Source organism: Hemibagrus wyckioides, linkage group LG15 (assembly GCF_019097595.1).
Source record: "Hemibagrus wyckioides isolate EC202008001 linkage group LG15, SWU_Hwy_1.0, whole genome shotgun sequence".
Classification (NCBI taxonomy): domain Eukaryota; kingdom Metazoa; phylum Chordata; class Actinopteri; order Siluriformes; family Bagridae; genus Hemibagrus; species Hemibagrus wyckioides.
In genome coordinates this window covers 24,080,343-24,094,291 of record NC_080724.1, presented here as the reverse complement: position 1 = coordinate 24,094,291, position 13,949 = coordinate 24,080,343, and the positions used below count along the sequence as shown (strand labels likewise).

The window sequence follows — 13,949 nt, the reverse complement described above, 5'->3', positions numbered from 1 at the left end:
TTTATAATCCCACTCTCAGTGTTTATAATGATTTATAATCCCACTCTCTGTGTTTTTATAATGATTTATAATCCCACTCTCTGTGTTTATAATGATTTATAATCCCACTCTCAGTGTTTATAATGATTTATAATCCCACTCTCAGTGTTTATAATGGTTTATAATCCCACTCTCAGTGTTTATAATGGTTTATAATCTCACTCTCTGTGTTTATAATGGTTTATAATCCCACTCTCAGTGGTTATAATGGTTTATAATCCCACTCTCAGTGTTTATAATGGTTTATAATCTCACTCTCTGTGTTTATAATGATTTATAATCTCACTCTCTGTGTTTATAATGATTTATAATCCCACTCTCAGTGTTTATAATGATTTATAATCCCACTCTCAGTGTTTATAATGATTTATAATCTCACTCTCAGTGTTTATAATGGTTTATAATCCCACTCTCAGTGTTTATAATGGTTTATAATCTCACTCTCAGTGTTTATAATGATTTATAATCCCACTCTCAGTGTTTATAATGATTTATAATCCCACTCTCAGTGTTTATAATGGTTTATAATCCCACACTCAGTGTTTATAATGATTTATAATCCCACTCTCAGTGTTTATAATGGTTTATAATCTCACTCTCTGTGTTTATAATGATTTATAATCTCACTCTCTGTGTTTATAATGATTTATAATCCCACTCTCAGTGTTTATAATGATTTATAATCCCACTCTCAGTGTTTATAATGATTTATAATCCCACTCTCAGTGTTTATAATGATTTATAATCCCACTCTCTGTGTTTATAATGATTTATAATCCCACTCTCAGTGTTTATAATGATTTATAATCCCACTCTCTGTGTTTATAATGATTTATAATCCCACTCTCAGTGTTTATAATGATTTATAATCCCACTCTCTGTGTTTATAATGATTTATAATCCCACTCTCTGGTGTTTATAATGATTTATAATCCCACTCTCAGTGTTTATAATGATTTATAATCCCACTCTCAGTGTTTATAATGATTTATAATCCCACTCTCAGTGTTTATAATGATTTATAATCCCACTCTCTGTGTTTTTAATGATTTATAATCCCACTCTCTGTGTTTTTATAATGATTTATAATCCCACTCTCTGTGTTTTTATGATGATTTATAATCCCACTCTCTGTGTTTATAATGATTTATAATCCCACTCTCTGTGTTTATAATGATTTATAATCCCACTCTCTGGTGTTTTGTAATGATTTATAATCCCACTCTCAGTGTTTATAATGATTTATAATCCCACTCTCTGGTGTTTATAATGATTTATAATCCCACTCTCTGTGTTTATAATGATTTATAATCCCACTCTCTGGTGTTTATAATGATTTATAATCCCACTCTCAGTGTTTATAATGATTTATAATCCCACTCTCTGTGTTTTTATAATGATTTATAATCCCACTCTCTGTGTTTTTATAATGATTTATAATCCCACTCTCTGTGTTTATAATGATTTATAATCCCACTCTCAGTGTTTATAATGATTTATAATCCCACTCTCTGTGTTTTTATAATGATTTATAATCCCACTCTCTGTGTTTATAATGATTTATAATCCCACTCTCAGTGTTTATAATGATTTATAATCCCACTCTCAGTGTTTATAATGATTTATAATCCCACTCTCAGTATTTATAATGATTTATAATCCCACTCTCAGTATTTATAATGATTTATAATCCCACTCTCAGTGTTTATGAAGGTTTATAATCTCACTCTCTGTGTTTATAATGATTTATAATCTCACTCTCTGTGTTTATAATGATTTATAATCCCACTCTCAGTGTTTATAATGATTTATAATCCCACTCTCAGTGTTTATAATGATTTATAATCCCACTCTCTGGTGTTTATAATGATTTATAATCCCACTCTCTGTGTTTATAATGATTTATAATCCCACTCTCAGTGTTTATAATGATTTATAATCCCACTCTCTGGTGTTTATAATGATTTATAATCCCACTCTCAGTGTTTATAATGATTTATAATCCCACTCTCAGTGTTTATAATGATTTATAATCCCACTCTCAGTGTTTATAAAGGTTTATAATCTCACTCTCTGTGTTTATAATGATTTATAATCTCACTCTCTGTGTTTATAATGATTTATAATCCCACTCTCAGTGTTTATAATGATTTATAATCCCACTCTCAGTGTTTATAATGATTTATAATCCCACTCTCTGTGTTTATAATGGTTTATAATCTCACTCTCAGTGTTTATAATGATTTATAATCCCACTCTCAGTGTTTATAATGATTTATAATCCCACTCTCTGTGTTTATAATGGTTTATAATCCCACACTCAGTGTTTATAATGGTTTATAATCTCACTCTCTGTGTTTATAATGGTTTATAATCCCACTCTCAGTGTTTATAATGGTTTATAATCTCACTCTCTGTGTTTATAATGATTTATAATCTCACTCTCTGTGTTTATAATGATTTATAATCCCACTCTCAGTGTTTATAATGATTTATAATCCCACTCTCTGTGTTTATAATGGTTTATAATCCCACTCTCTGTGTTTATAATGATTTATAATCTCACTCTCTGTGTTTATAATGATTTATAATCCCACTCTCAGTGTTTATAATGATTTATAATCTCACTCTCCGTGTTTATAATGATTTATAATCCCACTCTCAGTGTTTATAATGATTTATAATCCCATTCTCTGTGTTTATAATGATTTATAATCCCACTCTCAGTGTTTATAATGATTTATAATCTCACTCTCCGTGTTTATAATGATTTATAATCCCACTCTCAGTGTTTATAATGATTTATAATCCCATTCTCTGTGTTTATAATGATTTATAATCCCACTCTCTGGTGTTTATAATGATTTATAATCCCACTCTCTGGTGTTTATAATGATTTATAATCCCACTCTCAGTGTTTATAATGATTTATAATCCCACTCTCTGGTGTTTATAATGGTTTATAATCCCACTCTCATTGTTTATAATGGTTTATAATCTCACTCTCTGTGTTTATAATGGTTTATAATCTCACTCTCTGTGTTTATAATGATTTATAATCCCACTCTCAGTGTTTATAATGATTTATAATCCCACTCTCAGTGTTTTTATAATGATTTATAATCCCACTCTCAGTGTTTATAATGATTTATAATCCCACTCTCAGTGTTTATAATGATTTATAATCCCACTCTCAGTGTTTATAATGATTTATAATCCCACTCTCAGTGTTTATAATGATTTATAATCCCACTCTCAGTGTTTATGATGGTTTATAATCTCACTCTCAGTGTTTTTAATGATTTATAATCCCACTCTCAGTGTTTATGATGGTTTATAATCCCACTCTCAGTGTTTATAAAGGTTTATAATCCCACTCTCAGTGTTTATAATGATTTATAATCCCACTCTCAGTGTTTATGATGGTTTATAATCCCACTCTCAGTGTTTATGATGGTTTATAATCCCACTCTCAGTGTTTATAATGATTTATAATCCCACTCTCAGTGTTTATGATGGTTTATAATCCCACTCTCAGTGTTTATAAAGGTTTATAATCTCACTCTCAGTGTTTATAAAGGTTTATAATCTCACTCTCTGTGTTTATAATGGTTTATAATCTCACTCTCTGTGTTTATAATGATTTATAATCCCACTCTCAGTGTTTATGATGGTTTATAATCCCACTCTCAGTGTTTATAATGGTTTATAATCCCACTCTCAGTGTTTATGATGGTTTATAATCCCACTCTCAGTGTTTATGATGGTTTATTATCTCACTGTCTGTGTTTATAATGATTTATAATCTCACTCTCTGTGTTTATAATGATTTATAATCCCACTCTCAGTGTTTATAATGATTTATAATCCCACTCTCTGGTTTCACCCTGATGAAGATGAGGTTTCATCTCGGTTCCTCTCCTGTAAACCTGCTTTTAGAGAGTGTTAATTGTTTAAAGCTCTATAAAAATTACAGTGAATTGAATTAAATAAAGCAGACGCTACTCACAACAGACACTAGGGAAAGAGATCTACACCAACATGACTGTAATACTAGTGCTCATTAAAGTAAAATGTAAAGCAGGTGATATGAGTGACACAGTCCACTGAGATGCAGCTGATGGGAATGTAGCGACAGACATGCAGAGAAATATCAGCTCATCTGAAGGACTCGTTACTGACCCCCAGTGTGGACACAACATTCCAAATGGACAGAATAACAGAAGGTGATACAGATTAACAGGTACAAGAAAGAGATGGTGAGACACACACACACACACACACACACTACTGTAGGGAATGATCATTAATTCAGGGAAGCATTAATTTCCTACATGTTCATTAATTCAGTCACTTGTTCACTTTAGAAGCCAAGAGCCATCTGTACAAAGTGCAGTGCATTGTGGGTAATCAGTGATTGTTTGGAATCAGTGCACTGGTTAGGGAGTGCTCCAGTGTGTCCTGATCTCCCAGAATGCAGTGGAAAACTGTCTCCACAAGGTGTAGAGCATGAAGGGGGTAGGGATTAGTAAGTAGGGGTTAGGGAGAAGGGTGTGGTTCTAGACACAGCTGAGGTGATTAGTGGTTCTGGAGTCGATTTGGGACGCAGCAGTAGAACACACTGGCATGGGAGTTAAGTGTAGATGATTTTCTTCAGAAGTGTGTAAGGTAATGTGGTTCCCTGCGTGTTCTCAGGGTGAGTAATGATGTTCTCTCGACCTGCAGCTGGAAAAATCCTGCAGCTGCTGAAAATGTCAGCGGTGTGAATCATGAGGCGCTCACTTCCTGTCCACTCTCACACTGTCGAAAACACAAATGTTTTCACTCTGAGTCGAGTCACAAGTTATTTATAGAGTCCTGTCCCAGGGGTTTTAAACTCAACACCCTCAGGAACAAACCTGCCCCAACTGCCACCTTCGAATCTCCCCCATTCCCTACACAATAACCCCCTAACACAAGCCCCTCCCCTCTAAGCAGGAGGAAGAAACAGGGTTTTAAAGGTAGAGTGAATAAAGTTGTTTTAGAGAGAAACTCATTAAAAACACACAGTGTGAAGAAATAACAGAACACACGGACTGGGATCATACACCCCTCGTTGTCATGGTAACACTGGCACTAAACCCCGCCCCTTACATGCACACAGCCTTGGATCAGATTACATGTGGTGAAAAAATAAACACAGATTTTATACACAGTGACATGTTCCAGGTTCAGATAAACACTGTCAGAGTAAATTCATACAGAAAGTCTTTACATGTAAACAAAGTCAGTGTTATTGTTTACTGCAACACACATATACACACACACACACACCATACATACACACACACACACACACACACATACACACACTGTTTTTTCTCTCTGATTAATCACCAAAAGGGGTGATTTTCACCTTCTAAAGTCCTGTTCTTACTGTCCTGTTGGTATTGTACACACACACAGAATTCATACTGACTTGGTTATTCTTTATTGTATTCGTGAACTCAGTTATAAACTCTGTTATAAACTCAGTTATAAACTCGGTTATAAACTCAGTTATATACTCGGTTATAAACTCGGTTATAAACTCGGTTATATACTCAGTTATAAACTCGGTTATATACTCGGTTATAAACTCTGTTATAAACTCGGTTATATACTCAGTTATAAACTCGGTTATATACTCAGTTATAAACTCAGTTATAAACTCAGTTATAAACTCTGTTATAAACTCGGTTATAAACTCTGTTATAAACTCAGTTATAAACTCAGTTATAAACTCTGTTATAAACTCGGTTATATACTCAGTTATAAACTCAGTTATAAACTCTGTTATAAACTCAGTTATATACTCAGTTATAAACTCAGTTATATACTCAGTTATAAACTCTGTTATAAACTCGGTTATAAACTCTGTTATAAACTCTGTTATAAACTCAGTTATATACTCAGTTATAAACTCTGTTATAAACTCGGTTATAAACTCTGTTATAAACTCTGTTATAAACTCTGTTATAAACTCTGTTATAAACTCGGTTATATACTCAGTTATAAACTCAGTTATAAACTCTGTTATAAACTCAGTTATATACTCAGTTATAAACTCGGTTATATACTCGGTTATAAACTCGGTTATAAACTCTTATAAACTCGGTTATAAACTCTGTTATAAACTCTGTTATAAACTCAGTTATAAACTCTGTTATAAACTCGGTTATAAACTCTGTTATAAACTCAGTTATAAACTCTGTTATAAACTCTGTTATAAACTCGGTTATAAACTCAGTTATAAACTCTGTTATAAACTCGGTTATATACTCGGTTATAAACTCGGTTATAAACTCTGTTATAAACTCTGTTATAAACTCGGTTATAAACTCTGTTATAAACTCAGTTATAAACTCTGTTATAAACTCAGTTATATACTCAGTTATAAACTCTGTTATAAACTCTGTTATAAACTCTGTTATAAACTCGGTTATAAACTCTGTTATAAACTCGGTTATATACTCAGTTATAAACTCAGTTATAAACTCTGTTATAAACTCAGTTATAAACTCTGTTATAAACTCAGTTATAAACTCAGTTATAAACTCTGTTATAAACTCTGTTATAAACTCAGTTATATACTCAGTTATAAACTTGGTTATTAACTTGGTTATAAACTGTATAAAACACTTCATCACACTGTCTTCACTTTACGTTTTATCAGTAAACTTCAGCCTTTAAAAAGAGAGTAAGATTTATTAAAATTTTAATTATTACATTTAATTAAATATTTATAAGGCGTTTAGTTTCCATTCTTATGGTTTCTTTTATTGTTATTTATTCTCTTTATTAAATAGAACTCACTGCACATGTTTCTACACCTCACTCACTTTATTGCTTTAGGGGTGATTCTAGGAATTTCATTTAAGGGGAGTCCACCCCCAATGAGGGTATAATAGTAAAAAATAAAAAATAAATAAAATAAAATAAAATAAAATAATGGTGTGACTAACAGGGTAGGATGGTGAACTTATTGCAGCATTCCACTGTATTGCATAGATGTGTATAAAATTTGAGTACTGAACAAGACAAATACGAGTCTTCCTGATCACACACACACACACTCACACACACTCACACACACACACACACACACACACTCACACACACACACACACACACTCACACACACTCACACACACACACACACACACACACTCACACACACACACACACACACTCACACACACTCACACACACTCACACACACACACTCACACACACACACACACACACTCACACACACACACACACACACACACACACACACACACACACACACACACACACACACACACACACACACACACACACACACACACACACACTCACACACACACTCACACACACTCACACACACACACACACACACTCACACACACACACACACACACTCACACACACTCACACACACACACACACACACACACACACTCACACACACACACACACACACTCACACACACACACACACACACACACACACACTCACACACACACACACTCACACACACTCACACACACACACACTCACACACACTCACACACACACACACACACACACACTCACACACACTCACACACACTCACACACACACACACTCACACACACTCACACACACACACACACACACACACTCACACACACTCACACACACACACACACACACTCACACACACTCACACACACACACACACACACACTCACACACACACACACACACACTCACACACACTCACACACACACACACTCACACACACACACACACACACACACACACACTCACACACACTCACACACACTCACACACACACACACACACACACACACTCACACACACTCACACACACACACACTCACACACACTCACACACACTCACACACACACACACACACACACACTCACACACACTCACACACACTCACACACACTCACACACACACACACTCACACACACACACACTCACACACACTCACACACACTCACACACACTCACACTTGTCCTCTGATCCTCGCGGTTTGTGGATTGAAGAACGCGCTGAAAGACGGGGAGGAGCCGAAGTCTGCTGCTGTTTTCATATGAAATTTAAAGTGGACTGAGGAGATCACCGATTTGTGTAGAGTTTATGGAGAATCGCAGAATTTTAGGGGGGCTGAGTAGAAATGGCCTAGCGACACCCATGTACTTTATTATACAGTTTTATTTGTCTACATCTGAACTGAGTATAATAATAAAGATATTAACACACATACACACACACACACGTCTCAGAATAAACACACTCTGAAAACACACACTCCTACATACTGACTTCACGAACAGGACAATCACAGAAATCATCAGCTGATCAGTTCTTAGAAGTTTGAATGATTTTTTTTTATAATTCAGTGTTTTATTATAGATTCAGGAAAAAAAACTTTTCACTTTACTGACCATAGTAAAGTCCATCTGCTGGAACCAGAGCCAGTCAGAAACATTGTGGGTTACTGCATCCTCCTCTACTTTCTCTATATCTTCATAGAAATATCTCTCTCTCTCTCTCACACTGTGTTGTATATTGTGTGTATTGTGTGTGAAAGCAGTGTGTGTGTATATTGTGTGTAGTAGTCAGATTCTCAGACTGTGTGAAGAGGTGAAGTGTGTGAGAAAGTGATTCCAGTATTAAACACACTACATAACACACAACAACATACAATAACACACACTCCGTTTCCATCAAACACTGAGCTTTACATCAGTCACAATATATTTACACTTTTACATGGTGTGTGTGTGTGTGTGTATATTTCTGTAGGATGTTTTTGTGATGTAGTTTTGATATTTTTTTTTATTTTAATGAAGTTAATAATTATTAGCATTTTAAATAACAGAAAATAAAATAAGAAAATTTACAAATTTATGTTTAAAAAATAAATTAATTAAATTGTAAAATATATAAATAATATAAATTCTGGCTGCAGTTTTTAATCAGCAGTGAATCAGCTGAATCTCCTGACCAGTGCCTGACCATGTGAATGTCCCCTTGCTGTAGAAGGTTCCTCCTGCAGCAGCTCCAGGAGCTCAGGAAACAGAATCTAATATAAAATAAATAAAACAGAATCTAAGATAATGAGGGAGTAAATATATCTGTGAAGTAAAGCTGATGATGTGAGGAATCAGTGTGTGTGTTTTAAATGAAGAACATCTGAAGCTCATCATTACTCTGAGAACAAACTCATCTCTGTCTAACAGGAAGTCTTGCCAAGGGCTGGTGGTGACCTCTGACGCCTCTTGACCTCCTGACCTTCCTGCAGTGTAAGTATTTACGGGTCACTTTCAGAGAGACGGAATCCTTCAGCACTGACCTTAGATTTCCTCTGAGTGTGTGTGTGTGTGTGTGTGTTATACAAACATGTATGGAGTCCACATGTTAGTGTTTCATTTATGAAATGAAGTTTACTACATCGTTTAGAGAGCTGCGTGTTTAGTGCTGGTCTGAGATCTGACCTCATGTGTCTGTGTTTATATCAGATTCTAAGTGCGAACCCGGAGCTTCTCAGGTTGGTGAACATCTAGAGTTCCTGGAACACGTGGAGGAGGTGAGGAGAAGTCTTAAAGGATAAAGTGAGTGAGTGAGTGCTGGTGAAGATAACCCTAGGGTCCTGCTGGGGGACGACACCCACTCGCATCATAGCCAGTGATGACATCATCAGTCAGCACACACTTTCCGCTCACTCTGTGTCTGTGTACACGTCTACAGATATCTTTGAGAACTTTTTCCCTCTGTTTTTTTTTTTTTTTTTTTTTTAAATTTCAGACACAGAAATCTCTCCATCTACTGAAGACTAAAGTACTGATCTGAAGATGCAGAGGTAATGACAGCAGAAACCTTCACCTGATAAAAGAGAAGGAGAACTGCAGATAGCAAACATCAGGATGAGGAAAAACTGCAGCTTAAACTTCCACTATAATACAACAGGTTCTCCCGGGTCTGATCCTAAATCTGGGTTCTCTGTGCGCTTTGTGGTACCGGAGCACTGGTCCTTACACATGAAGGAGTGAAAACAGAGTGAAATGAAATGACAAGAAATGACCTGATCTGCATCTGAGTCCTAGCACACGCTAAACACATGCTAAATACACACTAAACTCAAGCCAAACACAAGCTAAATACATGCTAAACACTTGCTAAACTCATGTTAAACACACACTAAACACACACTAAACTCACACTAAACTAGTGCTAAACACATGCTAAATACATGCTATACATATGCTAAACACACGCTAAACACACATGGGAATGCACTGTTGATGCAGCTGAAAATTAGAGTGAATTTCAGTTTTATAAAAAGAAAATTTTACAGAAAGTGGATTAAAATCTGATTGAAGTGTCATGTGATTTTCACCCTGAAACTCAGAACCCTAACCCTTTCCAAGTAGAAATTCCAAGCAGGAGAGCAGCACAGGAACAGAACAGGAGTCTTAAAAAACAAAAGGACGTGCCTTTAACCGTAACACAACTCTAACACTCCCTGAACCTCTTCAGTATACTTTTTTATTTTTGTTTAGATTTAACACTGTTTGTTTATTCATTTCCTTCATTCAAAAAATACAGAGGAGTGAGTGGGTGATGAACCCTAGCTCCTGATTGGTTAGCTCTTCTAACGCTCTTTATGACATCATCAGCTTCAACATTCCAGTAGTGTGTTTCAATGGAGAGGTTTCTCTCTTTACTCTGAAACCATTAAACTGTTTAAAGTTTATAAACACTAATAACTACACTGACATTCTCCCCTGAGTGAGAACATGCACACACACACACACACACACACACACTTTTTCCTGTTCCACTGAAATGTAAATTCTGTAGCAAGAATTTTCTCTCTCTTGTTCATGTCTGTTGGTTTTTGGACTCTGAGCTCTGACTCACTGAGGGTCTGTTCCCAATTTTCATCTCTCCCTCCTTCACTTCCTCCACCCAGAGTGAGAGACAGACAGAGTGAGAGAGAGACAGAGAGAGAGAGAGAGAGATCCAAAAACAACACAACATGTTGAGAAAAGACACAAAACGTGTCCCCACTTCTTAGTGCACACACACACACACACACACACACGAGCCTCTCCCTGTTCAAATGAACTCTTATCGGCTTTTTCCTTCCCCTCCATGAGCATGAGAGAGAGAGAAAGAGAGAGAGAGAGCGTGGGAGAAAGAACCTGCACCCTCAAAACAACAGGAGGAAGCCGGTAATCGGAGCGCAGTGGGAGAGAGAGAGAGAGAGAGAGAGAAAGAGAGAGAGAGAGAGAGCCTTGTGGAATAGTGATATTTCTGAAGTTTCCCAGAAAACAGAAGCTCAAATTCACTCATTTAGCAAACAAGAGAAAAAAAGAGTGCACATGCTGCAAGTTCCCTGTCTGTCTGTCCATCTGTCTGTCTGTCTGCTTGTCTGCCTGTCTGTCTGTCTATCTGTCTGTTTAGTATACCCAAACATGCAAGCAGGAGAACATTGACGCGTCACTCACCAGCTCAGAGTTCTGTGTCCTTCCACAAAGTTGAGAACTTTACAGAAGTGTTCATGTTCCACATCCTGATCCCAGAGACACAGACAGCATCCAGGATAGACAGAGCCAGAGAGAGAGACAGACAGTGACACACCGACACACCGTTCAGCAAAGACAAATAGAACAGAAAGTGAACGAGAAAATCAACTGAGCTCTCTCTCTCTCTCTCTCTCTCTCTGTCTCAGCGACTTTTACAATCCCTCAAAGTCTGAGTGAGTGGAGGAAGAAATGAGCCCTGTGTGTGTGTGTGTGTGTGTGTGTGTGTGTGTGTGTGTGAGGGGTTGGAGGTGGGAGGGACCCTCTGTAAGAAGGCCAGGGGCCGTCTGCGTCTGCGACACACACAATGGCAGGAAACTGTGTTTCAGTGTAACACACAAAACCCCAGACATTAATGAAGAAAGAGTGGAATAGAAAAAAACAAGGTTCTAAACACCTGGAAACAGCAGAACCAAAGTAGAACCCATTCAGAACTGAGGCAGAACCACAGAACCACAGACTACTGATTCTGTGTGAAGCAAGTTCTTTTACATCATCAATGATTAGTGTTTAAAAGCAGCACACACACACACACACACACACACACAGGTTAAGGTTTAGTGTGTTGTTGTGTGAATGTTTCTTTGTTTTTAGACATTTTAAAGTTTAAGATAATTCAGCAGTAAAAAGTTTATATTTATTTTTTAAAGAAATGTTTAATAGATAAAAACATGTTCTCTTGTGTGTCAGTACAAGAAATCAATCAGAAATGAAATTTCCTTTAAATTATTTTTTACTTGGTGTGAGAAGACACAGTTCTCAGGATTTGAGCTCACACACTCCTGATGAGTCGAGAACTTTTTATTTACAGAAGTAAAGATGATTAAAACGCTCCATTAATTAAATGAAAGCTGAATGAAATGATGAATGATTCAGAAACATCACAATCTCTCAGGTAAAGTAACATCTGCTCTTCAGTCTCATGTCATCCTTTACTCTTCCTACATTCATAAACCTCACATCTTTACTAGCTCCTTCCCTCATAGGTCACTCAACCGCCCCCCCCACCCTGTGATGGTTACTCATGTGATGTGATTCTGAAAACTTAATGATTATGATACACTGACCTCTAACCTCCACACACGATTCTCAATCCTGAACTCAGAGTAGAGTTTAAATCAGCTGAAAACTAATTCTGACACCTAATAAAAACAAACAAAAAAAACAAATATTACTGTTCCTCTCCCTCTCCCTCCCTCTCTCTCTCTCTCTCTCTCTCTCTCCCTCCCTCTCTCTCTCTCTCTCTCTCTCTCTCTCTCTCTCTCTCTCCCTCTCTCTCCCTCCCTCTCTCTCTCTCTCTCTCCCTCTCTCTCTCTCCCCCCCTCTCTCTCCCTCCCTCTATTTCTCTCTCCTCTCTCTCTCTCCTGTCTCTCTCTCTCTTTCTCTTCCTCTCTCTCTCTCTCTCTCTCTCTCTCTCTCTCTCTCTCTCTCCCTTCCTCTCTCTCTCTCTCTCTCTCTCTCTCTCTCTATCTCCCTCTCTCTCCCTCCCTCTCTCTCTCTCTCTATCTCCCTCTCTCTCCCTCCCTCTCTCTCCCTTCCTCTCCCTTCCTCTCTCTCTCTCTCTCTCTCTCTCTCTATCTCTATCTCCCTCTCTCTCCCTCCCTCTCTCTCCCTTCCTCTCCCTTCCTCTCTCTCTCTCTCTCTCTCTCTCTCTCTATCTCCCTCACTCTCTCTATCTCTCTCTCTCCATCTCTCTTTCTTTCCTCTCCCCCCACTCCCTCTCCCTCCCTCTCCCTCTCTCTATCTATCTCCCTCTCTCTCTCTCTCTCTCTCTCTCTCTCCACGTCCTCTCCCCCTACTCCCTCTCCCCCCATCTACCCCCTCCCTCTCCCCCCCTCCTGCTCCATCACTCCTCTACAGAAAGGTGGCTTTATTACCCACACGATGTGGCTGATCTGACCAGCGTAATTTCATTTCCTCCTCTTAAAGAATCACTGAGAGCAACCACGAGGCCAGTGGAGAAAAAAATAACTCTCTGTGTCACTCAGTGACCCCAGATTCCACGGTTTGAAACGATCTCAGATTGTTATTTCATCTCACTTAAAATGTGTCTTAGTCATGATGGCTATCCTGCCATCACATGTACCAGCATACATTCACATCTGTGACTGTAGAGAGGTTCAATAAACTCCCAGATTTAGCAACCAGGATTGGATGACCATCTGACCCCAGAGAATTTCATCAGGTGACCGAATACTTAGCATCAATGTTTTACTACACTACATTCTACATAATGAAAAATAATTAGAGAGAAACTGTTCAATTATAGGTCAATATCTAACCTGCCCTTTATCTCCA

General features: G+C 37.3%; 1 protein-coding gene across 2 annotated transcripts in view; it reads right to left on the bottom strand.

Annotated features, from left to right (window-relative positions):
• The window catches only part of hdac7a (histone deacetylase 7a), an 86,525-nt gene extending 74,670 nt beyond the window's left edge, over window positions 1-11,855 (bottom strand). For both annotated transcript variants that reach the window (XM_058409483.1, XM_058409485.1), the window contains exon 1: window positions 11,577-11,855. The gene's annotated coding sequence lies outside the window, so the exon portion shown is untranslated. The remainder of the gene's footprint in view (window positions 1-11,576) is intronic.
• Window positions 11,856-13,949: the final 2,094 nt, after the last annotated feature.